The sequence below is a fragment of the Sturnus vulgaris genome, chromosome W (assembly GCF_052056855.1).
Source record: "Sturnus vulgaris isolate bStuVul1 chromosome W, bStuVul1.hap1, whole genome shotgun sequence".
Taxonomy (NCBI): Eukaryota; Metazoa; Chordata; class Aves; order Passeriformes; family Sturnidae; genus Sturnus; species Sturnus vulgaris.
Genome location: NC_142282.1, coordinates 71,575,030 through 71,602,713, shown reverse-complemented (window position 1 = coordinate 71,602,713; position 27,684 = coordinate 71,575,030). Strand labels below are relative to the sequence as shown.

At 47.6% G+C, this 27,684-nt stretch overlaps 1 pseudogene across 1 annotated transcript; it reads left to right on the top strand.

Annotated features, from left to right (window-relative positions):
- Positions 1–3,467: 3,467 nt before the first annotated feature.
- On the top strand, positions 3,468–26,424 carry LOC148220393 (uncharacterized; annotated as a pseudogene). The gene is made up of 2 exons (XR_015798858.1): positions 3,468–3,526; positions 24,813–26,424. The product of XR_015798858.1 is annotated as an uncharacterized LOC148220393 (transcript).
- Positions 26,425–27,684: the final 1,260 nt, after the last annotated feature.

The window sequence follows — 27,684 nt, the reverse complement described above, 5'->3', positions numbered from 1 at the left end:
CCTTGACTCCCCAAAGGAACTTGACGGAGTGGTATCTGGTGTACCCCTGTCTCTTGGGGGGCTTCCGATGCCCTAAACTGAGTTCCTCTTCTAGTTCTGGGGGGTGATACAACATGCTGCTCCCCTCCCCCCACACCATCATCCTTCTCAGGTGAGGCTGTAGGAATAACATTTCCCTGATCCCCTTGCTCTGAAAGTTGAGGATACAGACGACCTGCAGCTGGCCCTGGGTCAGCTAGCAACACTGGAGGACAAGACGGGGGAAGGTGCTGAAAAACATTCCAATCCTCACCACTTTCCTCTTCCTCCTCTTTTTTCTTAACACATAAATTTCTCTTGTTTCTTGTCTGACCCATATTAATCCACATTCCCTTTCAATCCATCCTTTCCAATTCTCCTCTAAATACCTTCACAAAATTCGACACAAATGAATTTTATCTGTTCCATAAGTAGCCATATAAGTCCCCTTGCCAGCTTATACTCTGGCCACACAAAATAACAATATTTTACCATCATTTCCATAGTTACTTCTGGGTGAATATACAATCTCTCCCAAGACCTCGGCATTCACCCCAAGGGACTCTCCGGGGGTACTATGGGATCGTCATCCCTTTTGCCGGGGCCCCTTCGCGGCTTCACCTTTCCAAGCCTCTCTGGGTGCCCCGTTTTACCTGTGCTACCCTCCATGGGTGCCCTCTCAGGTTTACCTGTGCTACCCTCCATGGGTGCCCTCCCAGGTTTGCTCCCCGAAGATCCTGTTTTACTCACCGGTGAGATTTTCAGTGGTCCTTCCCTGTGGACTCTTCACGGACCCCCCTGGTCCGCCACTCGTCTGTCTCCTGGACAGTCTCGGGAACCCAATCAATCGCCCGGTGCCAGCCAGCACCAAGGGGAGCTGATCACCGAAACTGGGTGAGGCACCTTCAGCTCCACTCGCTGCCCACCGCCCCGGACGGTGGAAAGATCCCGGATGAGCCCCCAAAATTGTCAGGAAAATTAATTCACAAACACCAGAGGTTTATGTCCAAAAAGGAGACAGAGGAGTCCTTTTTGCTTTATTCGAATAAAGGGAGAGGCCATGGGACATTCCCCTGGGATCTCTCAAATTTTTGGAGGACACAGCCTCCTTTTTATCCTATTTTCCCGGCCGCATTTCCCTCTCTCTTTCCCCATTGGCTGAGGTACTTGAGAGGCACAGACTTCCCGGAACGCCTGATACCTGAAACTCCCCTCTAATGTATAACCCTCCCTTTTAATTTTTAATTCTTATAGAATTCATAGTTTTCCCCCCGTTGCTTCTTTCATCTTTCGATATCCAATTTCATTTATCAGCAGCCCTACAGTTTGTTTGTAAAGGCAAATATCTCTTTCCATTCATCAATCAGTGGAATCCATCCCATTGTTTCTTTTATCTCTCAGTGCTAGCCTTATCTACAGGCTGATCCACAACTCATTTGTAAAGACAAATTCAACATCCCTCTCACCTTGCCTTCAGATTTTCCTAGCCTACCTTTGCTTTGCTTTGCGTTGCCTACCACTCTTTGCCTTGCAGGCAAGGCAATGCAAACCACGTATAAGCAGTTGTAGGCAAGTCAAGGGAGTGGTTGGCAAGGTCAGAGCAGTGAGGGGAAAGCAAATGGAGTGGTAGGTGAGTGAAGGTCCTGAAGTTCTAGGCAATGCTGGAGATAGGAAGGTAAGCCAAATGATGGGTAGTCCAGGCAGAAACAGGAAGGGCAAGGCCCTGGAGGAAAGCAGTAGCCAGGACAAGGGTGAGGCACAAGCACACACGAGAATGCAAGGCTAGGGAGGGTTAGAAAGGCAAGGCAAGGCATGGCAGGTGAGTGGTACATTGAAGGATTGCTGGTATTTGAAAGTGGCCAGAACAGAATATTCTGTCCAGCCTTGATCTCATGTGGGCTATCTCTAATCTGCACCTAAAACACATGGGCTACCTGCTTTCCTTCATATGGAAAATAAATGTCATTTTGGGCCTGGAGCCCAAGGGTGAAATGTGAATTGCCGTCCAAACTTCAAGACATGCATGGATTGGTGCCAGAAAAAACCTGCCCAGACAGATGAGTCTAGCAGCATGCGTCCTTCCCTTTGCTTTTGCTCATGTGTTCCTGAAATGCTAGGGATACATGAGAGTTTTGAGAGTCATAGGAAGAGCAGACAGGGCAGGGCAAGGCCAGAAAATGTCACTAAAAAGGGATATTGAATTCCAGGGGGGAGAGGGAGGAGCAAGGTAATGCAAGGCAAGGGAACATTTCAAGGGCAATGCAAATGCTCGAAAGAGAAGCAAAGGCAAGACTGGATCTGGACAAATGGGTAAGGAAGTCATGTGGGGGATGGGTGAGCAAATCAATACAAGGCAGTGGAGAAAAGCCTGTGTGTGTGTGGAGGGTTGTGTGCCGAGGTGTGTGGGGTATGTGTGTGTCTGGGAGGGCTGAGGGTGTGTGTGCGCAGGCGTCATTTGTGGGGTGCAGTGCCAGTGGGAGCCATCTCATCACCAAGAATGTGTAGGAGAGAAAGGAGTAACATGAATGTGTCTTTTCAAACAGACCATGTCAATCTGCTAGTAGACAAGGCCAGGAACCTATAGATAATGAAGTAACAGAAGAAACTCTTAGTTCTAGAAACTATTACTAATCAACAGAGACTGTTGCTCATCCAAGGCCATGTTAAATTCCTGAACCTAGACCAAGAGAAGAGAGACTTAATAGAATTAGGAAGAGTTTATTTTCCTTTCTTTTATATAACAAAAGTGAGAGTTCATATTAGAGTGGGGTGTAGAGTAGGTGATTCAGGAAGTCTATTCCTTCTGATTACCTCATCCAGTGGGGAAGAGGGTGAAGCTGCAAGAACTTAAGATAAAATGGGGGCTGCATCCACCAACCATCTGAGAGACCCCATGGGAAATGCCCCATGATCTCTTCCTTTATTGGAATAAAGTTACAGGACATATCTGTCTCCTTTTTGGGCAGAAACCTCTGGCATCGTGGATTATGTTTTCTAACAGCAGCGACCTGCTGCGGGATTCCCCACAGCCCTTGGAGAGGAGTAATGCAGTTCCTGACGGCTCTCTCGCGTGTGGTATGTACTGCTGCACAGCCCCGGGACTGCCCGCAGCACTCCATTGCTTCCCCAGGGCTGCCCGGGGACTGCGGAGCCACCTCGCTACCAGCGAGGGTAGGGCCGGGGCCCCCTCTCGACAGCAGCGGAGGGAGTACGGAGCGGGCGGCTGGGGAACCATCAGCCTTTTAAAGGTGAGCTGCTGCCGCCTCCATCTCTCCATCTCTCCACCTCGTCTGCCGCTCGTCCCCGGCTGTGCACTCACGGGCGTCCGCGCCCACCGCCCGCTCAGCCTCGCCAGAAGCCCGCCACCCCCGCAGCTCTTCCGGCAGGGCAGCTCTCTGGCTCCGCCTGGGTCTCGCGGAACTCTCGCGTTGCGTGGCAGGCCATGGGGCAGGCGGGGCGGGCCGGCGAGTTCGTGGTAGCGCAAAGAGAGGAGCTCCCGGGCTGGACGGTGAGTGGCGCGGCGCCGTGCGCTTCTGCTTCCTGTCGCTCGACGGCCGCCTCCGGCAGCAGCCCGGCGGGTGCCGTGTGACCCCGTGGAGCGGCGGGGCCTGCCAGGCAGTGCACAGCCAGGTGTGTGGCCAGAGGCAGCTGCAGCAAGGGGCTGCTGGGACTGCCGAGACGGCCGGTGCCGGTGGTGAAAGAGGGGAGCCGAGGCCGGCCTTCCCACTGCAATGAGGGGTGGGCACCTTTGCTGAGGGTGCCCTCCTTGCCGCAGCGGCGCGGACCGTCGGGCGTGGGGAGTGCGCTCGGGTCGGTGCCGGCCGCTCCCGCCCAGCGCCGCGCTCCCCCGAGGCGTTTTCCCGCCCGTACTGGGAAGGAGACGTAACGCACACTGAATCTGGAGGTCAGCTGTCGGCGAGAGCAGCTTCCACCCATAGTAGCCTCAGGAAGGCAGCACACTACCACAAAACAAAAATCCCACTGTAAAAATATGTGAAAGTCTTCAAACTTCTTACCGGTGCTTGCTTGGATTTTGTTGGTGGAGCAAATGATTTTTAGGTAAACTGGTATTGCTGGTACTACTTTTAAATTAGGTTGCTCAACTTTAGAAGGGTAGGGACGGTGGTCATGTACCCCTGAGGAATGCTGGAAACAGTAAGACTGCTCAGTCATTTCAAGGTGGCCAGAAAATGGGTGTAGCAGTGGAGTGGACACTGTGAGTAGGTAGCTTTAAGTAATGTAATGACTGGTACTTCCAAACGGAGCAGGATTTCTCCCAGACCCAAGCTACCACCACCTAGAACCCTGGTTGCCTTTCGGCACACTGGGGCACACTTGGGGCACACCTGTTCCCCACTTGTGGAAGGTGTCCCCTCCAGGTGCTACGACTGTTCCTGCTGCACTGGCTCAAGGTGGACGTGGAGAAGCAGATGCCCAAGAAGTATAAACACGTGCTCAGGTGCCACCTGTCCAAGCGCCAGAGGTTCCTCTACCACGGCTTCATGGGCCACGCCAGGTGAGGGTGGCACACCTGCACACACCCGGGAGCCCGGAATTCCCAAAAATTCCTATTAAATTTTACCTAAGTTCCATGAAATTCTACCAAAATCCACCCCAAATTCACTCAAAGATCACCTGGTTAAGGTTTCTGATGGCATCATGGGCCAGGCCAGGTGAGGGTGGCACACCTGGCACACCTGGGATACCAAAACTTACTTGGGATCCCAAAAATGACCCAAATTCTTTCCCAAATCCCTTGAAATCCCCAAATTTTCTCTCGAATTTCTCAAAAATTCCCCAGAATTTTTCCACTTGACCCTCAGGTGAGCCCAGGTGAGCTCAGATTTTCTCAGGTGAGCTCAGGTGACATCAATGCCCCCTCCCCCACACTCTGGACTCCCTAAATCCCCAAATTTCTCTCCCTCAAATTTTTTCCCAAATCCTGAAATTTTCTCTTTTAAATCGTCATTTTTTTCCCCTGAAATCAATTCCAGTTCCTCAGGTGAGCCCAGGTGAGCTCAGTGTCCCCTCTTTAGCGCCAAGATCACCCAAAAGCACCTGGACCTCTTGAACCCCCCAAAATTTTGCCTTAAACAGCCCCGAAATCCCCAAATTTCGCCCCAAATTTCTTAGGTGAGCTCAGGTAACCCCCGGGTGAGCTCAGGTGAGCCCCAGGTGACTTTTCCACCCCCTATTTAGCACCAAGGCCACCCTGGACCCCCAAATTTCCCAAATTTCTTCCTCAACCCCCCACCCCCAAGTCCCCTGAAATCCCCCAAATTTCCTCCCTAAAAACCCTCAGGTTGCTCAGGTGAACCTAGGTGAGCTCAGGTGACTACCAGGTGACCTCTCTGCCCCCTCCCCCAGCACTAAGGGCACCCTGGACCCCAAATTTCCTGCTGAAACACTCAAACCCCCCCGGGTTTCCCCTTCAAATTTGCCCTTGGACTCCCCAAATTTTTCAGGTGACTCCAGGTGACTCCCAAGTGAGCCCCAGGGGTCTTTTCCATCAATTTTTGGCACTGAAAGGGAAATTTTGGGATTTAAGGAGGAAATTTGGGGGTCCAGGATGACCTCAGTGCCAAAAATGGGTGGAAAAGTCACCTGGGGCTCACCTGAGAGTTACCCGGGGTCACCTGAGCTCACCTAGGGGTTACCTGAGCTCACCTGAGAAATTTGGGGCAATTTCAAAGAAAGTTGAAGGAAAACTTTGGGGGTTTAAGGGAATTTTGGAACATTTAAAAGGGAAAATTTGGGGTCCAGGTTGGCCTTGGTGCTGGAGATGGGGACAGAGAAGTCATCTGGGAATTACCTGAGCTCATCTGGGAGTCACCTGAGCTCACCTGAGAAATGTGGAGGAATTTGGGAGGGTTTCAAGGAATAAAATTGGGGATTTAAGGGGGAAATTTGGGGATCCAGGGCCACTGCCGCCACCACTCCAGCCCTCTTCAACTGCGTAGGACTTGCCCTGCCTACAGCACCAATAACTGAGCGCAGGGAGAGAGGGCCTGTGGCCAGAAAGGGACTGGAACTGAGCTATACTGTTCTGTTTTGTTGTCAATTTTTATAGCTGTTGTTGTTTCTGCTATTTTGCCTTGTTAGATATCAGTAAAGAACTGTTATTTCTATCCCCATATCTTCTGCCTGAAAGCCTCTGATTTGAAACTATAATAATTAGAAGGGAGGGGGTTGCACTCTCCATCTCAGGAAAAAAAGGTTTCTTGACTTTCCTTAGCAAAATACCTGTCTTTCAAACCGAGACAGATTTTGGCACCCAACGTGGGGCATTGCCTGAGGGCATTGAGAGGGGTAGAAAAGGAAATAACAGTTCTTAAGTTACCCAAGTTTGTGGTAGGTGACACCATGCTGTCCAGCTTACCCTGGTTTGGCCTCCATGTGGTCACTCTCCCATTTGCAAGCCCTTTTTTAAACATGAGTCTCATAACCAACGTTACTGTGGTTATTATCCAGTTCATTTTGTGGGTTGATCAGTTGAAGAATTCATGGATTTTTAATTTTCTCTGGAAGATGGCCACATGGATTCAGAGCTATCGCACTCTTTGTGTTTCTGTGGCTACTTCAATAATGGTACTTACTGTGAGGAAGTGATAGGAAGTGAAATTTTCTCCCAACCCATCACACAGTTTTTGAAGTCCACCCCACCAGTGTTCAAGGGGTTCAAATCCGCTCTAAATGCCAATGACATTATACTGTGACTGGTGTTGCTGATATCCCTGTTAAACCTGTTCTATCTAACATTCAGAGATAAGGGGAGATTGACTTGGATAACAACCCTGATACCTACCCCAGGAAATTGTGATGCTGCCCCAGATCCTGATCCTGTCCCAGAGACTAGGGATGTTACCCCAGAGCCTGACCCTGCCCCACAGCCCACCTCAGAAAGGAACCACCCGGAGTGGGTGGGGTTCTAGCAAAGGAGATATGTGAGATGAACCAGATGCTGAAGGAGTACCTTTCCCCAGCTGGTGAGAAACCCTCCCCCTGCCTTAAAGAGGGAGACTCTGATGGTGCAGCAGTGGGACACACAGACGTTACATCTGTCCAGGTTCCAGCTGAACTGCAAGGGCACTAACAACCAGCAGCAGTTGCCCCTGTGGAAACTAGGAAGTCTAAGATGAAAACAAGGCACCTAGATAATAAGGGTCAGGAAGGGGGCCCCTCACAACCAGCAGGGGAGCCAGAAGTTGAGATCATCACCGAGTCCCTGTCATACGAGAGTCTCCGTAACCTGCGAAAAGACATTGTATGACGAGGCCGTGAGCCTTTTACAACCTGGTTACTGTGGGTCTGGGACCTTATGGGTACAGGTGTGCAACTGGATGGTACTGAGGCAAGGAATTTGGGAGCCTTGACCCAGGACTCAGGTGTGGACCAAGTATTTGTAAGGGAGACAGGTCTCCTTTCCCTCTGGGAGTGACTTTTAATGAGTGTGAGAGAGAGATTTGTCCACAGGGAAAGAATGCAGGAACACCACCAGAGAACGCGTTGGAATACCCTTGAGGAAGGGATCCAACAGCTGAGAGAAGTGGCAGTACTGGAGGTGCTCCTTGGGAGGGATGGACAGCATGACAATGACCCTGACAAGGTCAGGTGCACAGGGCAGATGTTGAGGAAACTGGCAAACCTGGGCCCATCTCAATATACCCCCTTTATTGCAATGATTAATGCTGATACCAACCAAGTGACAGTGGGTTCTGTTGCCAACAGGCTCAGAAATTTTGAGAGTATGATGGCTGGAGCAGTGCAGGCTCATGTCTCTGCTGTAGTTAAGGAACTAAAAAAAGAATTTAAGGAGGAGATGAAGGAGATAAGGGAAGAGGTGAGGAAGATCAGTGCAGCACCAGTGCGAATCATGGACGCCAAAATTAAAGCCCAATGCTCCCCAGCTAGGGAGAGCGAGTACACCCCACGTCCTGACCTGTGGTTCTTTCTGTGTGACCATGGTGAAGACATGAGAAGGTGGGATGGGAAACCCACTTCTGTTCTGGCAGCACAGTTGCGTCAACTCAGAGAAAGAAACACTAACCAAAGGACCTCCACTAAAATGAAAGTAGTCTCAGCCTCCCATGACCAAGGTGCAGGCTATTACAGAAGGGAAGATGATCTGTCAGATCCCCTTGAAGGAACCTCCAGTATGTATGCCCAGGAGAGAAATAATAACCAGGGCTAGAGGGGCCCTGCCTCTAGCCAGGGAGAGGCACGGTAAATACAGGTCTTTTGGACAGTGTGGATCCGATGGCCTGGCACATCAGAGCCCCAGGAACACAGAGCATTGGTTGATACTGGTTTGCAATGTACATTAATACCATTGGGACATGTCGGGGAAGAACCTGTTTCAATTGCCGGGGTTACGGGGGGATCTCAGGAATTTACTTTACTGGAGGCTGAGGTGAGCCTGACTGGGAAAGAGTGGCAGAAACATCCAATTGTGGCTGGCCCAGAGGCACCATGTATTCTAGGCATAGACTTCCTCGGGAACGGCTATTACAAAGACCCAAAGGGACTCAGGTGGGCTTTTGGAATAGCTGCTGTGGCTGCAGAGGGCATTAAGCAGTTGAACACCCTGCCTGGGCTATCAGAAAACCCATCTGCAGTGGGACTCCTCAGGGTGGAAGAGCAACAGGTGCCAATTGCCACCTCGACAGTGCAATGCCGGCAGCCCCAGACGAATCGAGATGCCGTGATCCCCATCCATAAGATGATCAGTGAGCTGGAGAGCCAAAAGATGGTCAGTAAGGCTCACTCACCCTTCCACAGCCCCATTTGGCCTGTGTGTAAATCTGAAGAGGAATGGAGATTAACCGTGGACTATCGTGCATTAAATAAAGTGACTCCATTACTGAGCGCTGCTGTGCCGGACATGCTGAAACTGCAGTACAAGCTAAAGTCTAAGGCAGCAAAGTGATACGCCACCATTGACATCACCAATGCATTTTTCTCCATTCTTCTGGCAGCAGAGTGCAGGCCTCAGTTTGCTTTCACCTGGAGGGCTGTGCAGTTCACCTGGAACCAACTGACCCAGGGGTGGAAACAGAGTCCCACCATCTCTCATGGAGTGATCCAGACTACACTGGAGAAGGGTGGAGCTCCAGAACATCTGCAGTACATTGATGACATCATTGTGTGGGGGGACACGGAAATGGAGGTATTTCAGAAAGGAGAAAAAATCATTCAGATTCTGCTGGGAGCTGGCTTCACCATTAAAAAGAGCAAAGTCAAAGGGCCTGCCCAAGAGATCCAGTTCCTGGGAGTAAAGTGGCAAGATGGATGGCGCCAGATTCCCAGTGAGGTCATCAATAAGATCGCTGCAACGTCTCCACCAACCAGCAAGAACGAAGCACAAGCTTTCCTAGGTGCCATAGGCTTTTGGAAAATGCACATTCCTGAGTACAGTCAGATTGTGAGCCCTCTTTACCTGGTCACCCACAAGAAGAACGATTTCCATTGGAGCCCTGAGCAGCAGCAAGCCTTTGCCCAAATCAAGCAAGAAATTGTTCATGCGGTGGTCCTTGGCCCAGTCAGAAAGGGACCAGAAGTAAGGAACATGCTTTACTCTGCAGCCAGGAAACATGGTGTCTTGGTTTAATTTTGATTTCCCAATTTAAATAAACTTATTTTTCCTGTTGTGAGACAGAACCAGGAGCAAAAGAGCAAGGCAGGCCTAAAACTTGAGAGAGTATAAAAGAAAATTTATTAACTTCACAAACAAAAAGAAAGGGAAAAAAAATTCAGAATAAGATTTTTCAGATCACTCCTTCCCTCCCTCTCCCAAGCTTCATAACAACAAAACAAACATATAACAAATACTTCGGTCAGTCCCCAATTTAGTCTTTCTCAGTTCACTTTTGGAGAGAGAAGCCTCTTCTTGTTGAAGCTGTAGGGGTTTTTCCCACAAGAAGGAAAAAGAGTTCTCTTGTGGTTTTATCTTTCACGATTTGCATCCGCCCGGGAACCTGCAACCGTGACGCTCCTCCCAACTCTACAGCCGTCCCAAAGCTGTAGATGTGGGCCATGTCTGTCTCATGGGGTATTACTTTTAAGAATGAAATGTTCAACAGCAAAGATTCTCTCTGTCTTCTTTCTCTCTGCTCAGGCTTTATCTTCAGAAAACCAAAATCCCTTTCTTTTCTCAGGGCAGAAATTCTCAACACAGGTGCTCTTTAGTAAAATCATCTATTAAATGGAACATTTCCATCCCCCCATGTCTCTTTCCATGGTTTATAGGAATATTCAGTACATCAGTTCATCCCTACAATTTTACAAAAAGATTTTCAGCCATTTCAGCATCTTCTCATTCTCTGTTCATCTTAAAAACTTAGCTCTTACGTCACTGACTTCAGAAATCTTCTTATTCCCTTTCATATTCAAAGGAAAGGCTGGAGGCTTTGCAAACCTTATCTGAACACTAAAGAGTTAAAGTTTAACACAACTACAAGAGTTGGGCCAGGCTCAGGCTGTGCTGGGGGGGCAGCTGAGGTGTTAATCAGCCTTTCTGGGGCTGGGCTGCAGGCCACCTGGGCAGGCTCGGCCCGTCCGGCAGCAGCAAGAATCGGCCTTCCCCCCACGCCGGAGCCGCAGGCCCGTGGAGGAGGAAGCTGTGAAGGTCTTATCACACAACTTTTTCTCCCCCCGGCCATCGGGTCCCCCTCGTTGGCAAATGGGGCCCAAGCGGCCTCCCGAGCCTCCCCCCCCCCACATGGGGGAGGGGGAAGCTCGGGTTGATGTTACCTGCTCAGCCACCGGAAAGACAAAGAGACCCAGTTCCGGATTACCTCCTTCAAAATGTGTGTGCACAGAGCGAATTAACTTTCTCTAATTGGCTGTTGCAGGTATCCCAACCGCCACAGAGGAAATTCCCTTAGGAAGAACCTCTTCTGAGTTTCTTCTTCCTAAGTCAACCTATCACACATGGTCTGTCCTGGAGCCTTTGGCAAAAAATGTCTGGTGAGACGTGAGGCCAACCACTGGGATTCTGGAGCCGAAGTTACAGAGGATCCAAGGCCAAGTATGCTCCAACAGAGAAGGAGATCTTAGCTGCCTATAAAGGAGTTCAAGCCATCTCAGAGGTAGCTGGCATGGAAACACAACTCCTCCTGGCACCCCGACTACCAGTGCTGGGGTGGATGTTTAAAGGAAAGGTTCCCTCAACCCACCATGCTACTGACGGTACATGGAGCAAGTGGATTTCCCTCATCACACAATGCACTCGTATTGGAAACCTGAATCGCCCTGGGATTTTGGAGATAATTACCAACTGGCCGGAAGGTCTTGCCCAGGAAGAGCAACAGAAACAAGTGACCCGGGCCGAACAAGCTCCACCATATAACCAACTGCCAGGAGATGAAACATGCTAAGCTCTTTTCACTGATGGTTCCTGCCGCACTGTGGGGATGAACCGGAAGTGGAAAGCAGCCGTATGGAGCCCCACAAGACAGGTCGCACAAGCTACCTGTCCTGGTTTAGGGCAAATTTGGGAGGAAACCTCTGAATGAGGTCCCTCGGGAAAAAAAAGGAAAAAAAAAATTTGGAGAGAAGTGGAAAAAAAGAACTGTTTATTCAACAGGCAACACACCTCCTAACACAACAATGAACAGTATTAAACAGCAAAACTTCTTGCTGTTCCGAAGAGACGGCAGATTTAGACGAGTTCTTTCCGTGGCTGCCCGGCTTACTCAGTCTGCTCTCAGTCTTTTCTGTGCTGGGGATGCCGCGGCCCAGGCCGGGCCCGGTGGGCCACAGGTGTGAGTTTCCGGTGTTTTTCTGGGTTTTCAGTCCAAAGCAGGTTCAGACAGTTCCAGGAAAATAGGAGGGAAAAAAAAAAGAAAAAAAACCCAAAAAAAACAACAACAAAAAAAATAATCCAGGGGGCTTCTCTGCTTCAGTTAGCTAAAAAACTAACCAAGAGCAAAGGAGAGCTCTCTCTCTCGCTGTCCACCACAGACTACACAGTCTGAGAGCAGGAATGCGGGGGAGCCAGTGCAGTCTCTGATAACAAACTTTGCACTTCTTCTTCTTCCCCCCTCTGCCCTTTCACTCCTGGAACCAGTCTAAAAGTTGCAGAATTTAATATTCAACACCAACAGAACAGACGATTTGGGGATATAGGCATCATACAGTCACCCCAAGACATTCCACCCCTTATCCCCAAATCGTCAGCTTACTACCATATCTGATACACACACTAATTCTATAAACACATACATCATTATCATACACACATACATATACAAGATACAGCTATAGACAAACAATGACAGTGATATTCAATAGTAATATTTACATATGGTTCTCACCCAACAATTAGATCTCCCTGAGGTACACATCGTGTTGTCCCATCCTTCTGCATTATTCACCATGTGCAACCTGGTCCTTGAGCAAAAACAATCCCATGAATGGGTTTGTCTGTATTTGAGGCAGAATTGATCCAAACTTTCTTCCCTAACAAACCCCTGGCATGCACCACTGGGACTTTATCTCCATCTACTGTATGCAAGGACTCAGACTGGGCAGGGCCTGCTTGATTTGTGGAACCTCGGGTGTTAACTAACCAAGTGGCCTTTGCTAAATGCTACTCCCAATTCTTAAAAGATCCCCTACCCAATGCTTTCAAAGTGGTTTTTAACAGTCCATTGTACCTCTTTACCTTCCTTGCAGCTGGTGCATGGTAGGGGATATGGTACACCCACTCAATGCCGTGTTCTTTGGCCCAGGTGTTGATAAGGTTATTCTTGAAATGAGTCCTATTGTCTGACTCAATTCGTTCAGGGGTACCATGTCTCCACAAAATTTGTTTCTCAAGGCCTAAGATGGTGTTCCGAGCAGTGGCATGAGGCACAGGGTAGGTCTTTAACTATCCAGTGGTGGCTTCCACCATGGTCAGTACATAGCGCTTACCTTGGCGTGTCTGGGGCAGTGTGATGTAGTCAATCTGCCAGGCCTCTCCATACTTATATTTGGACCATCGCCCCCCATACCAGAGGGGCTTCACCCGCTTGGCTTGCTTGATGGCAGCGCACGACTCACAGTCATGGATAACTTGAGAAATACTGTCCATGGTTAGATCCACCCCTCGGTCTCGTGCCCACTTATAGGTGGCATCTCTACCCTGGTGGCCTTAGGCATCATGGGCCCATCGAGCCAGGAACAGCTCTCCTTTGTGCTGCCAGTCTAAATCTATCTTCGACACCTCTATCTGTGCAGCCTGATCTATCTGTTTGTTGTTTTGCTGCTTCTCATTAGCTCTACTTTTGGGGACATGGGCATCTGCATGACGGACTTTTACAGGTAGCCTTTCTACCCGAGTGGCAATGTCTTTTCACTCGTCAGCAGCCCAAATTGGTTTTCTCCTACGTTGCCAGTCAGCCTTTTTCCACCTTTCCAGCCAACCGCACAAAGCATTGGCTACCATCCATGAATCAGTGTAAAGGTAGAGTTTTGGCCACTTCTCTCTTTCAGCAATGTCCAGGGCCAGCTGAACAGCTTTGAGTTCAGCAAGTTGACTTGATCCACCTTCTCCTTCGGTAGCTTGTGCGACCTGTCGTGTGGGGCTCCATACGGCTGCTTTCCACTTCCGGTTCATCCCCACGATGCGGCAGGAATCATCAGTGAAAAGAGCTTAGCATGTTTCATCTGCTGGCAGTTGGTTATACGGTGGGGCTTCTTCGGCCCGGGTCACTTGTTCCTGTTCTTCTTCATCGGCAAGACCGAAGTTTTCACTTTCCGGCCAGTTGGTAATTATCTCCAAAATCCCAGGGCGATTCAGGTTTCTAATACGGGCGCGTTGTGTGATGAGGGCAATCCATTTACTCCATGTGGCGTCAGTGGCATGGTGGGTAGGAGGAACCTTTGCTTTGAACATCCACCCCAGCAGTGGTAGTCGGGGTGCCAGGAGGAGTTGTGTTTCTGTGCTAACCACCTCTGAGGCAGCTTGGACACCTTCATAGGCGGCCAAGATCTCCTTCTCTGTTGGAGTGTAGTTGGCCTTGGACCTTCTGTAGCTTCGACTCCAGAATCCCAGTGGTCGGCCTAGCGTCTCACCAGGCACCTTCTGCCACAGGCTCCAGGACAGACCATGGTTCCCGGCTGCAGAGTAGAGCACGTTCTTCACATCTGGCCCCATCCTGACTGGGCCAAGGGCTACTGCATGAGCAATTTCCTGCTTGATCTGGGTAAAGGCTTGCTGCTGCTCAGGGCCCCAGTGGAAATCGTTCTTCTTGCGGGTGACCAGGTAAAGAGGGCTCACAATCTGACTGTACTCAGGAATGTGCATTCTCCAAAAACCTATGGCACCTAGGAAAGCTTGTGTTTCCTTCTTGCTGGTTGGTGGAGACATTGCAGTGATCTTATTGATGATCTCAGTGAGAATCTGGCGCCGTCCATCTTGCCACTTCACTCCCAGGAACTGGATCTCTCGGGCAGGTTCTTTGACTTTGCTTTTCTTGATGGCAAAACCAGCTTTCAGGAGACTCTGGATGATTTTCTTTCCTTTTTCAAATACTTCTGCTGCTGTGTTCCCCCACACGATGATATCATCGATGTACTGCAGATGTTCTGGAGCATCACCCTTTTTTAATGCAGCCTGGATCAGCCCATGGCAAATGGTGGGGTTGTGTTTCCACCCCTGGGGCAGTCGGTTCCACGTGTATTGCACACCCCTCCATGTGAAAGCAAACTGAGGCCTGCACTCTACTGCCAGAGGAATGGAGAAAAATGCATTGGCGATATCGATAGTGGCGTACCACTTGGCTGCCTTGGACTCCAGCTCGTACTGCATTTCCAGCATGTCCGGCACAGCAGCGCTCAGTGGTGGAGTCACCTCATTCAATGCACGATAGTCTACGGTCAATCTCCATTCTCCTTCAGATTTACGCACAGGTCAGATGGGGCTGTTGAAGGGTGAGTGGGTTTTGCTGACCACCTCTTGGCTCTCCAGCTCACGGATCATCTTGTGGATGGGGATCACGGCATCTCGATTTGTCCGGTACTGCCGGCGGTGCACTGTTGAGGTGGCAATTGGCACTTGTTGCTTCTTCACCTTCAGGAGTCCTACTGCAGATGGGTTTTCGGATAGTCCTGGCAAGGTGTTCAATCGTTTAATGCCCTCTGCCTCTACAGCAGCTATTCCAAAAGCCCACCTGAGTCCCTTTGGATCTTTGAAATACCCATTTTGGAGGAAGTCTATGCCCAAAATGCGTGGGGCCCCTGGGCCAGTCACAATAGGGTGTTTCTTCCATTCATTTCTAGTCAGGCTCACCTCTGCTTCCACCAAAGTAAAATCCTGTGATCCCCCTGTTATACCAGCAATAGAAACAGATTCTTTCCCCACATGTCTTGATGGGATTAGTGTGCACTGCGAACCGGTGTCAACCAAGGCCTTATATTTTTGTGGTTCAGATGTGCCAGGCCAACGAATCCACACAGTCCAAAAAACACGGTTTTCCCTAGCCTCTACCTGGCTAGAGGCAGGGCCCCTCTAAGCCTGGTTATTATTTCTTTCCTTGAGCATATGTCTTGGAGGTTCCTTCAAGGGGATCGGACATATCATCATCATTATCATCGTACTTGGCAGTTTGGCTACAGGCGACTGGAGCTGCTTCCCTTTTAGTGGAAGTCCCTCTCTGCATCTCGCTGTCCTGCAATTAAAGTACCCGTTTTACCAGAGCAGTAGTAGATTTTCCATCCCACTTCTTCATGTTTTCTCCAGAATCACGCAGGAAAGACCACAATTCAGTTCGTGAGAAGGGTCTTCTCTCCCCATCTGGGGAGCGTTTACGTTTGGGGCCAGAACCTTTGATCCGTATAGCCGAGATTTGGAGAATGTCCTCTTTAATCTCCTTCCTGAGTTTCTTATGATTCTCCTCCATCCTGTCTTCTAATTTCTGCAGACGTGTTTCCACAGCTGCAATTCTGGCATGTGTTGGGCCATGCACAGCATCTGCATATGCTCGGAGCTTTTTCGCCATATCAAGCATGGTCTCCTCCCTGTCATCCCCCTTCATTATTGCTAAAGCAGAAGAGTATTCTTGTGGCCCAAGTCGTAGAAGTTTTCGCCACATCACAGGTGTACATGGTACCAAGTCTGGATTCCTAGTTGTTAGGTCATCTGAAAAGACAATCTCTGCCACTGCCATTTCTCTTAAGCGTTGAATCCCTTGTTTTATGGTCTTCCATTGGGTTTGCTGCATATAGAGATCGTCTGCACACAGGTATCTTTGTGCCACACTTTCCAGGACCCATGCCCAGAGACTCTGAGGATTAGCCCCCTTCATCATTCCTTGGTCAATAGCTGGATCATGTGACAGGGATCCCAAATGCCTGGCTTCAGTGCCATCCAGAATTGTAGCCTCGCCTGCAGCATCCCAGAGACGGACCAGCCAACTAATTATAGATTCATCAGGTCGTCGGGTGTAATCCTTTCTCAGGCCACGAAGGTCTTTCAGAGATAGGGACTCAATATTGGCTTCTGATCCTGTGCCAGTTGCCCTGACTTCTGATTTTGTATCGGAAGCCTGCCTTGAGGGTCTTTCCCCCTCATCATCATCGTCCACTGGCCAATCAGTTTGCTGGTGTGTTTTCTTCCTGCAGCAACTGCCAGTGGCTTAGGTTTACTATCTGGTTTAGCTACAACCGGAGTGACTGGGGTATTGGCTGGTTTATCTCCATGCCCCCCTGCCTCTCTCTGCTGCCCTACAGTATCTAGCAGTGTGCGATAAGCATATGCTAGGGCTCAGCTTATTGCAATGATCCTTTTTTCATTAGAATCATCATGACACTTCTCTTCCAGGTATTTCCCCACCTCGTCTGGGTTCTGAATTTGTTCATGTGAAAATTCCCAAGCTGGGGGATCAGAAAATTTCTTCAGAGTTCTGCCCATTCTCTCTCATTCCCCACACCACTCAGAATTTTCCACACCTGGGCCTACTCCTGGGTCAGGGGTCCCATCAGCTTCTCTGGACACCTCAGCCCTCACTCTAGAGAGGCTGCAGGCTGTGTAGAGGAAGCTTACTAGATTAAATACCAGGAATGCAGTTTCCTTGACATTCAGGGGAAACTGAACATCCTCAAAAATTGACTTAACAGATTCGAGGGTGTCCTAGGGTGATGTTATGGTGTTTGTATCTCCAATCGTGTGTCCTGATTATGTTTGGTATTATGTCCTGTGCTTCCAGGACTGACTCTGAGAGTGAAGCTTTGTTTTGTCTTGTTATCAGCCGGCTCACCTCCCCCATGGTCTATGTTTAGGAGAGGTTTTAGCTCGGTTTGCTTGCTTGCTTGCTTGCCTGCTTGCTTGCCTGCTTGCTCGCTTCTGCCTCTTTTTCTTTCCTTCGCTTTGCCCTTGCTTTTTCCTTATTAGTTAGTTCAGCTAGGCAGTCCAACTTTTTCCCTGGACTGTTTTCTCTTCCACCCCGTCCCCTCCCTCTCCTGGATACCATCTGAACCTGTTCCGGACGGGGACCTGGGAAACCCCAAGAAACACCGGGAGTCTACACTCTGTCACCTGCAGCAGTCATTCCCCAGCGCCAGAGACTGATAACTGAGCGACCACTCGCCAGAGAGACTGAACTTGTCATCCCTTCAGAACGGTGAAAGAGTTTTTTTGTCAGCTGGTGTTGTCTTTTTTCCCTGTGCTGGGGAGTGTCTTGCTTGTTAAATAAACAGGTTTTTTCTCCCACTCTTCTCCGAGGAAATTCTTCCCGAACCCGGTGGGGTGGGGGGGAGGAGTCGTGGGGTTTGCTGTCTGGGGGCTCCTTCTGGAGGTTTTCCCCCAAATTTGCCCAAAACCAGGACAGAGGGAGAAAAAAGAAAGCAAAGGCTGAAAAGCCTCATCCCCTGCTCCTCTTCTAACAAACTGGGTGCAATTACTAATGAACCCCCAAAACATGCTATTAGAACTGGGATGCAGGGTAGGACAAAGAAACCATAAACCATAGATACCTAGAACAAACTCCAGTAGCTTTATGAACTTTCTATAAATCATTATCACTGAGCCCAGCACAATAGCTATTCTAATTCGTGCTCCTCTACTGAAAAAACTGCATGTTAGGGACACTACTGGAGCTATCTCTGGATAAGAAAATAAGCCTAGAGACCAGAAAGGTATTAAAACCTCAAAAAAGCCTAGGGACCCGAGACCCATAAAGGCCTCTACCCCGACAGACACAGCAGACATCATGACTTCAAATAACATGGTTACTGACTGCTTTACCCCAATACAGAGTAAATATAATCAAAATGCAATCAGAACAGGTTTTTTTCCACTTTCTCGAGCCCCACGTTGGGCGCCAAAATGTATTTGTCCTGGTTTAGGGCAAATTTGGGAGGAAACCTCTGAATGAGGTCCCTCGGGAAAAAAAGGAAAAAAAAAAAAATTGGAGAGAAGTGGAAAAAAAGAACTGTTTATTCAACAGGCAACACACCTCCCAACACAACAATGAACAATATCAAACAGGAAAACCTCTCGGTGTTCCGAAGAGACGGCAGATTTAGACGAGTTCTTTCCGTGGCTGCCCGGCTCACTCAGTCTGCTCTCAGTCTCTTCTGTGCTGGGGATGCCGCGGCCCAGGCCGGGCCCGGTGGGCCACAGGTGTGAGCTCCCGGTGTTTTTCTGGGTTTTCAGTCCAAAGCAGGTTCAGACAGTTCCAGGAAAATAGGAGGGAAAAAAAAAAGAAAAAAAACCCAAAAAAACAACAACAAAAAAAATAATCCAGGGGGCTTCTCTGCTTCAGTTAGCTAAAAAACTAACCAAGAGCAAAGGAGAGCTCTCTCTCTCGCTGTCCACCACAGACTACACAGTCTGAGAGCAGGAATGCGGGGGAGCCAGTGCAGTCTCTGATAACAAACTTTGCACTTCTTCTTCTTCCCCCCTCTGCCCTTTCACTCCTGGAACCAGTCTAAAAGTTGCAGAATTTAATATTCAACACCAACAGAACAGACGATTTAGGGATATAAGCATCATACAGTCACCCCAAGACACTACCGAAGGAGAAGGTGGATCGAGTCAACTTGCTGAACTCAAAGCTGTTCAGCTGGCCCTGGACATTGCTGAAAGAGAGAAGTGGCCAAAGCTCTACCTTTACACTGACTCATGGATGGTAGCCAATGCTCTGTAGAGTTGGCTGGAAAGGTGAAAAAAAGCTAACTAGCAACATAGAAAAAAAACAATCTAAGCTGCTAATGAGTGAAAAAACATTACCACCCAGGTAGAAAAGTTGCCTGTAAAAATCTGTCACATCAATGCCCATGTCCCCGAGAGTCGGGCTAATGAGGAACACCGACACAACAAGCAAGTAGATCAGGCTGCACAGATAAAAGTGTCAAAGATAAATTTATATTGGCAACACAAAAAAAAGTTGTTCCTAGCTCAATGGGCCCATAATGCCTCAAGTCATCAGGGCAAAGACACCACCTATAAGTGGGCACGAGACCATGGGGTGGATATAACCATGGACAGTATTTCTCAAGTTATCCATGACTGTGAGACGTGCGCTGCCATCAAACAGGCGAAGCGGGTGAAGCCCCTCTGGTATAAGGGGCAATGGTCCAAATATAAGTTTGGAGAGGCCTGGCAGATTGACTACATCACACTGCCTCAAACCCGCCAGGGCAAGCGCTATGTACTCACCATGGTGGAAGCCGTCATTGGATGGTTGGAGACCTACCCTGTGCCTCATGCCACTGCTCGAAACACCATCTTAAACCTTGAAAAACACGTTCTTTAAAAGCATGGTACCCCTGAAAAAATTGAGTCACACAACGGGACTCATTTCAAAAACAGCCTTATAAACACCTGGGCTAGAGAACACGGCACTGAGTGGGTGTACCATATCCCCTACCATGCAACAGCTACAGGGAAAGTTGAACGGTGCAATGGGCTGCTTAAAACTACCTTCAAGGAACTGGGTGGGGGAGCTTTGGAGAACTGAAAGATTAATCTACCAAAGGCCACATGGTTAGTGAACACCTGAGGTTCCACTAACCGAGCAGGCCCTTCCCAATCTGAGCCCTTGGGAATACGAGATAAAGTTCCAGTAGTACAGATGAGAGTACCCATTGAAAGCAACCCAAGATGGAAATTGGCAATTAGCCCAAAGAATCTCTGCCTTTCCTGTCATTTATATATGAGGCCACAGAGGAGGATCCTCAAACAGAGCAGAATGGCAATCAATTGACATGAAACAAGTAACAGAATTGGCAAAAATTGCAAAAGAACACGTCAGATCAGCACACATTTTTAGAAATTTCTTAGACGCCTTTTTTGCTGCTTTTTTCATGGTTCCCCATGATCTCAAAAATCTAGCTACTTGCCTTCTGTCACAGGCTGAATTTATGTTATGGGAAAGGCATTGGAACAAACGATTAAAAATACTATCTGATAAGTATTCAAAAGATCCCAATCGACAGAATTTTACTGTTGAACAACTCGCTGGTGAAAACCAATCTTCTAAACCCTCAGAACAAGCAAACTCTATTCCTGAAGAAACACTGCAGGACATTGCTAATGCAGCAAAAACTTCATTCCTCCTTACCCCTAACAACTCTATTCCTAGCTTGCATTTCTCCAATAGCTAGAAAGGAATAGATGAGACTTTTATAAAATTTGCAGAAAGGCTCAAGGATGGTCTTGAAAAACAAACTGAGAGCACAGAAGCGCAAAAGGAACTTTTAAGAAAACTTGCTTTCAGCAATGCAAATCAACAATGCAAAACCATTTTAAGAGCTTTACCTATAGACACCGATCCCACCATCGAGCAGATGGTGGAAAGCTGCACACGCCACATGTCCACTGAAAACGCAGTGGCCAAAGCAGTTGCCAAGGGCATTGCTGATGGAGTCTCTGGAGCCTTTGCAGTGATGGTCTCCAAAGACAATGCTCGCTGTTTCTACTGTGGGGAACTTGGACATTTTATAAAAAACTGCCCAAACAAACCACCCACCCAAAACCCCCACAACAACTACCACAAACCCCAAAGGCACCAAAACCAAAAACAGCAGCCAAAAAACTTCCAACGCAGCCCGGTTTCAGCTCCGGGCACAGACAACAAACCAAAAGCTGCCTTCAACCCAGCCCCAATGATAACAAGTGACAAACAAAAAACACCATCGTCCTTGAAAATTCCAGACCACATCAGGCAGACCCAACATTTGGTGAGATTTCGATGGCAACCCTCCGACAATTGGTGACTGTTTTGCCTTTATTACAGATTAAAAATTTTATCATATCCCTACAGAAAAGTATGGACCACAGGATGGTCCTTGGGACATTTTAATCCTTGGTGATAGTTTCCATGGTCCACCACAAATTTCTGTTTTACCTGAAATACAAACTGTAGCACCTGGAAAAGAAATATTTGTCCAGTTGTGTTCCACAGACATTCCCTTTTTTCTTCCACAGAAAACACCTATAGCACAAGCCTTCCTGCTTCCAAAAAATCACATGGAACGGATCCCTCTCAACCCTACAGTAATGTGGGCACAAATTATGGGTCCAAACAAACCCATCCTTGAGTGCAGCCTTTTCTGCTACAGGGAAAAAATTCAGAAACCAGGAATGATAGACACTGGTGCTGATGTCACCATCATTGCCCACTCGGAATGGCCACCACACTGGGAACTTCAACCTGTAGCAGGCATGCTGGCTGGAATTGTGGGAGTTGCCATTTCCATGAGAAGCAGACACAACATCGTCATCGAAGGGCCTGAAGGAAAACTGGTAACCATCTGACCATTCGTGGTAAGAGCCCCAATCACCCTATGGGGCAGAGATGCCCTAACCCAATGGGGGGCTTCTCTCTGAGTTCAAAGTCGGGATTTTTGATGGGGGCCATTGAAGCATGCACTGTCCCACCCACTCCTCGTCTCACCTGGAAGAGTGATGACCCCCAATGGCAGGCACAGTTGCCCCTATCAAAGGTCAAACTGCGTGCATTGCAAGCCCTCGTTAAAGAACAGCTGGCAAAAGGCCACATTGTTGAATCTAACAGTCTGTGGAATTCTCCAATTTTCATCCTGAAAAAGCCTGGAACAGACAGGTGGAGTCTTCTCCAAGACCTTCGTAAAACAACGACATCATTGAAGACATGGGCCCTCTCCAGACTGGCCTGCCCTTCCCATCGATGCTGCCTCGAGACTGGACACTTGTGGTCATTGACATCAAATATTGTTTTTTCAGCATCCCATTGCATCCCCAAGATGCACCACAGTTCCCCTCTCTCAACAGAGAAACTCCTCTCAAAAGATACCACTGGCTCTTCCTTGCTCAAGGACTCAAAAACTCTCCAACACACATCCTTGCTCCTGTTCGAGAACAATTTCCAGAAGCAATCATTCATCACTACATGGACGACATCCTAGTTTGTGCATCAGAAAAGACCGACTTAGAAAAAGCTGTCAAAACAACCATTCAAACCATAGAAAAAGCAGGATTTTAAATCCGTGAAGACAAAGTACAATACACCAGCCCCTGGAAATATCTAGGACTTTTAATCCAAGAAAGGACCATTGTACCCCAGCAGCTCTCCATCTGATATGACCCAAAGACTTTAAGAGACCTACACAGCCTGTGTGGATCCATCAACTGGATCCGCCCCCTACTGGGACTCACAACAGAAAACCTCGCCCCTCTGTTCAACCTCCTCCGTGGCAACGAGGACCTGAACTCCCCACGCACACTCACCCCAGAAGCCCGACAATCCATCATCAAAGTTCAGGAAGCCCTGTCTTCACGTCAAGCACATAGATTTGAGCCAAATCTGCCTTTCCAATTTGTCATTTTAGGAAAGGCCCCTCTCTTCTATGGACTGATTTTTCAATGGGACCCTCAACTCACAGACCCCTTGTTGATCCTTGAATGGATTTTCACAAGCAATCAGCCCACAAAGACAATTACCACGTTTCAGGAAATCATGGCACATTTGATAAACAAGGCCAGAACCCGCTTCCGCTCTCTTTCAGGGTGTGAGTTCGCATGCATTTACCTGCCCCTGACCATGGGAGATTTGGAAAATCTACTCCAAACCAATGAAAACCTTCAATTTGCTCTAGATAGCTACACAGGCCAAATTTCTATTCACATAGCACAACACAAACTTTTAATCAAAATGCAACCTTCAATCTGGTCCCATGACTTGTTCAAAGTAGATGACATCTCAAAGCTCTAGCTGTTTTTACAGATGGCTCAGGTTGCTCTCACAAGTCTGTCATAACTTGGAAAAACCCCAAAACTGACAAATGGGAATCTGATGTCCAAATTGTGGAGGGATTCAAAGACAAACCCTTTAACTTAGTCACAGATTCTGTTTATGTAGCTGGTATAGCTATGAGAGCAGAACATACTTTCCTCAAAGAAATCTCCAATCCAAAATTATACCAATTGATTTCTTCATTAATAACCCTCATTTCCCACAGAAAATTACCCTACCACATTATGCATGTTAGGTCACACACCGACCTCCCTGGTTTTATTACGGAGGGAAACAGGAAAGCGGACGCACTGGCCATGCCAGTCGAGACTGCAATATCCCCAACATTTTTGCTCAAGCAAAGCTGTCACATTCATTTTTCCACCAAAATGTACTTGCCCTCATGAGAATGTTTAAAATTCCAAAAGGCCAAGCAAAAGACATTGTGGCAACATGCCCAAACTGTCAAAACTACCAAGTGCCCTCTATGGGTACAGGAGTCAATCCCAGAGGCCTGAACAGCTGCCAGCTTTGTCAGTCTGATGTCATCCATTTCCCACCTTTTGGAAAGTCTAAGTATGTGCACGTGTCCGTTGACACGTTCTATGGAGCAGTTTTTGCATCGGCTCATGTAGGAGAAACAGCCACTCACATTATCAAGCATTTTCTCCTAGCATTTGCCACTCTGGGAGTTCCAAAAAAAATCAAAACTGACAATGGACCCGCCTACATCTCTCACAAATTTCAAGAGTTCCTCAGTGAATGGGGAATTGAACACATTCAGACCATTCCGGGAAATTCCACAGGACAGTCCATCGTAGAGAGAACTCATCAGAACATCAAAAGAGTCCTTCACCCGCAGCGGAGAGACACAGAAATTTTATCTCCAGTGGAAAGACTCTGCAAAGCTCTCTACGTCATCAATTTCCTAAATGGAACTGAGTCAGAACCTGACCCCCCAATACTCCGACACTTTGCAAACCCAACCCAAGCAAAGCTCACTGAGAAATCACCAGTGTTGGTGAAAGACCCAGAAACACATCAGGTTTCTGACCTTTCCAATTAATTACCTGGGGAAGGGGGTACACTTGCGTCTCCCTGCCATCTGGACCAAGATGGTTCCCAGGAAAAAACATAAAACCATACCTAGGCACGGCAAAACCTACTCCAGCAGACAACAACAAAAGCTCCCCAGAGTCAAATACAAGACTTCCTCAAAACCAAACCTGTGCTGCTTGGAGAAGAAGACGCCGCCGAACACCTTCACATCAAAGAAAAGATCGTGCTGTCACAAGACAGCAGACAAAACAAAAAACTAAGCAGCACTCTGCTGCATCAGGCAAATCATAAGCCAGACATAGTCTGGCCACAAAGTGACCTTTCGTTAAATGTTACTACCTCTACTGAAACACCCTAGTATTAGTTCCCTCCCCCCAATGATTTTCCTGTAACCTCTAATCCTGTATTCATTTCCCTATCCTTAGAGAAAAAAAAAAAGGGAGGGGGGGAGGGACAAAGGAAGGATATGAAGGAGAAAACCCTAACTCTCTCTCCCCCATCATAAAAATAACAGATTTTACTTATATTCCCTATCAGAAGGCCCATCCTTGTCCAAAGATGAAAATTATCTCCGTTGATGCTGTCCTCACTGCTGCCTGGATCCTCTTCACCGTGCCACATGCCTTCAGCTGGATCAGTCCACAACCAAAACACAATGTCTGGGTGACTTTAGCAAAGACATGGAAACAAGATAACATGTGCCTGTCTATGGGCAACCTTGATAACCCACTTTCCAAATGTTTAGTAGGAATTCCCTTTGTAGCAGACGAATGTCCGGTCCAGAACTCAGACCTTCTCCACACCACTGGTAAGAGACCAAATCCGGTTGACACTTGGGACCATTGGACAAAAATACTGCCAAATGCCCCTGAGGAACCCCAAGAATTAGATTTGCTGGGGTCCTCCAAAGTAACATACTGTGTCAAATTTTACTACAAAAGTCCAAAGCAAAATTGGCCTGGATTGAGTCAAATTTGAAACACATACAGCAAAGACATATCACCCATCAACAAAGCCTACAATTATCCAGATTGGTGCAATTACACCACTCATGCTCTCTCTGAATCCTCCATCCACCCCAAAACGTTACCCCGTGGAATGTTTATTATCTGTGGTGATCGGGTTTGGGCTGGAATCCCCTCTCGCCTTCAGGGGGACTCTGTAGCCATGGCAAGTTTTCTACCCTCACCCCCAACATTACCTTATTACATAATTGGAAAAAGGAGAGTGAATCAAAATTCGAAAAAAGATCTTATCCTGAATTTGATGAGAGTTGTGACCATAAATTGCACAATTGGAACAAACCCACAATAGCTGCTGTCTCCCTGTTCTTTCCGTGGGTGACTGCAGCAAAGGCCCTTGGTGAAATTACTTATTTGGGGTGTTGGCTCAGTAAGCAAACCAATGTCACATCTGCTGCTTTGATAGATCTTTTAAAGGATGAAGAAACCACGAGACACGCATCCCTGCAAAACCGAGCTGCAATCGACATCCTGCTGCTCGCCCACAGACATGGCTGTGAAGACTTTGAGGGAATGTGCTGCTTCAATCTCTCCTCACGTTCAACATCCATCCAAGCAAACATCCAGAAGCTGAAGGACCTCGTGAAGGATTTGAAAGTAGAAACCACCCCAGACTGGCTCAACAACCTTTTTGGACAATGGGGACTGATGGGGTGGGCCACATCTCTGGTCAAGGGACTTTTATTGATTTTAATTGTAGTTCTTATTGTATTATTTATGGTTGCATGCTTTGTTCAATGTTTTAAGAAAGTTGCTAAAAGTGCCTTTTTGGTAAATACAGAGAGAGGAGTTGTTGGGGGGCAGAAAACACAGAAGAAAGTTTCCCTGCATCCTCAGAACAAGCTCCTTGGAAAACAATAGCTTAGAGATAAGAAATGGCTTGTGAAATGACGAATACAAAAGGAATCTAGCTTCCTCCCCCTTGGAAGACCCTCTTATCTATCTTCAATATTAGTGGTTCATTCTCTTTTAGTATCCATAGGCCATCTTTGAATGTAAAATCCCTCGGGGATTGGTTAGAATGTAGAATTCCCTTGGTAATTGGTGCAAACTGTAAAACCCTAACCGTTGAATATGTAAGATTGGATGCCTTCATAGAATAAACTATGGATTTGTGCCTCTCTGTATATGCTGGTTTCTTTTCCCTGCTGGTCTGAGAGCTCACTGCAAGCCGAAATTCTATCTGGGCAAGGCTCGGGAATTTGCTCTGTCACTGAGGGCTGCAGAAGCAGTCTCAGTGATCCCAAAGGGACCCGAAAACCCAACCAGTGACAAGAATCTGTATATATGGTCCCTTTTTAACCCTTTAAACGAGATAATGCCCTATAAAGAGCGAATAGTTCAAACATCTGAGCAGACCATGTTACGTTTAAGTGTCTGAATTCTACTAATTTTAATTCTTCTCCTCCTACTATCGCATATCCCAATTTTCCTTTTCCTTCTACCACTTTGGAAGACCCGTTTATAAACAATTTTACTTCATCCTTAAGTTCAACTTCCCCCTGGTCAAGTCTAATTTTTGTTTGTACCTCTATAACGTCCACACAATCATGTTCTAAATTTTCTCCTGGTTCTCCATATAGATATTGTGCAGGACTTTGAGCAGTTGTTGCTTTTAGCTTTATGTCTGGGGAAGTGATTTGAATAGCTTCATATTTTAATATTCGGGCATCGGTTTACCATTTCTCAGCTTTTTGATTCAGAATTCCCCTTACATTATGGGGGGTGTGTACCACTAGGTTCGTCCCAAAGGTGACATTTCAGGGTTCTTCAATTAAAAGTGCTGTGGCCACTAGGGCCTGGAGGCATGTGGGCCAACCCCATCTGACAGGGTCGAGCAGTTTAGAATAATATCCCACTGGCTTTCGACTGCCTGCCCATTCCTGGGTGAGTACCCCATATGCTGTTTGATCAGAGGTATTTACAAATAACTGAAATGGTCTCTCCAAGTCTGGGAGACTGAGTACAGGGCCTTGAATTAAAGCATGTTTGACCTTTTCAAAACTTTTATCATCCTCCTCTGTCCATTTTAGGCGATTAGTGGTAAGTTTTTCATATAGAAATTTCACTTTCTCACTAAATCCCTCTATCCATTGACGACAGTATCCCAGCAGTCCCAAAATTTTCCTCACTTCTTTTTTTGATTTTTGGAGGTCCCAGGCTTAGTATTCCAGAGACTCTATCAGGATCCAATTTCTTTTTCCCTTTACTTAGCCAATGTCCTAAATATTTTACTTCTGGTTACATGAACTGTAATTTAGCTTTGGATACCTTCAAACCCTGTTGTCCCAAAACGTTTAAAAGTTTTATAGTCTCATTTCTAGTAGATTTCTCATCTTTTCCTGCTATTAATAGATCATCTACATATTGTAACAATTTCACCCCTT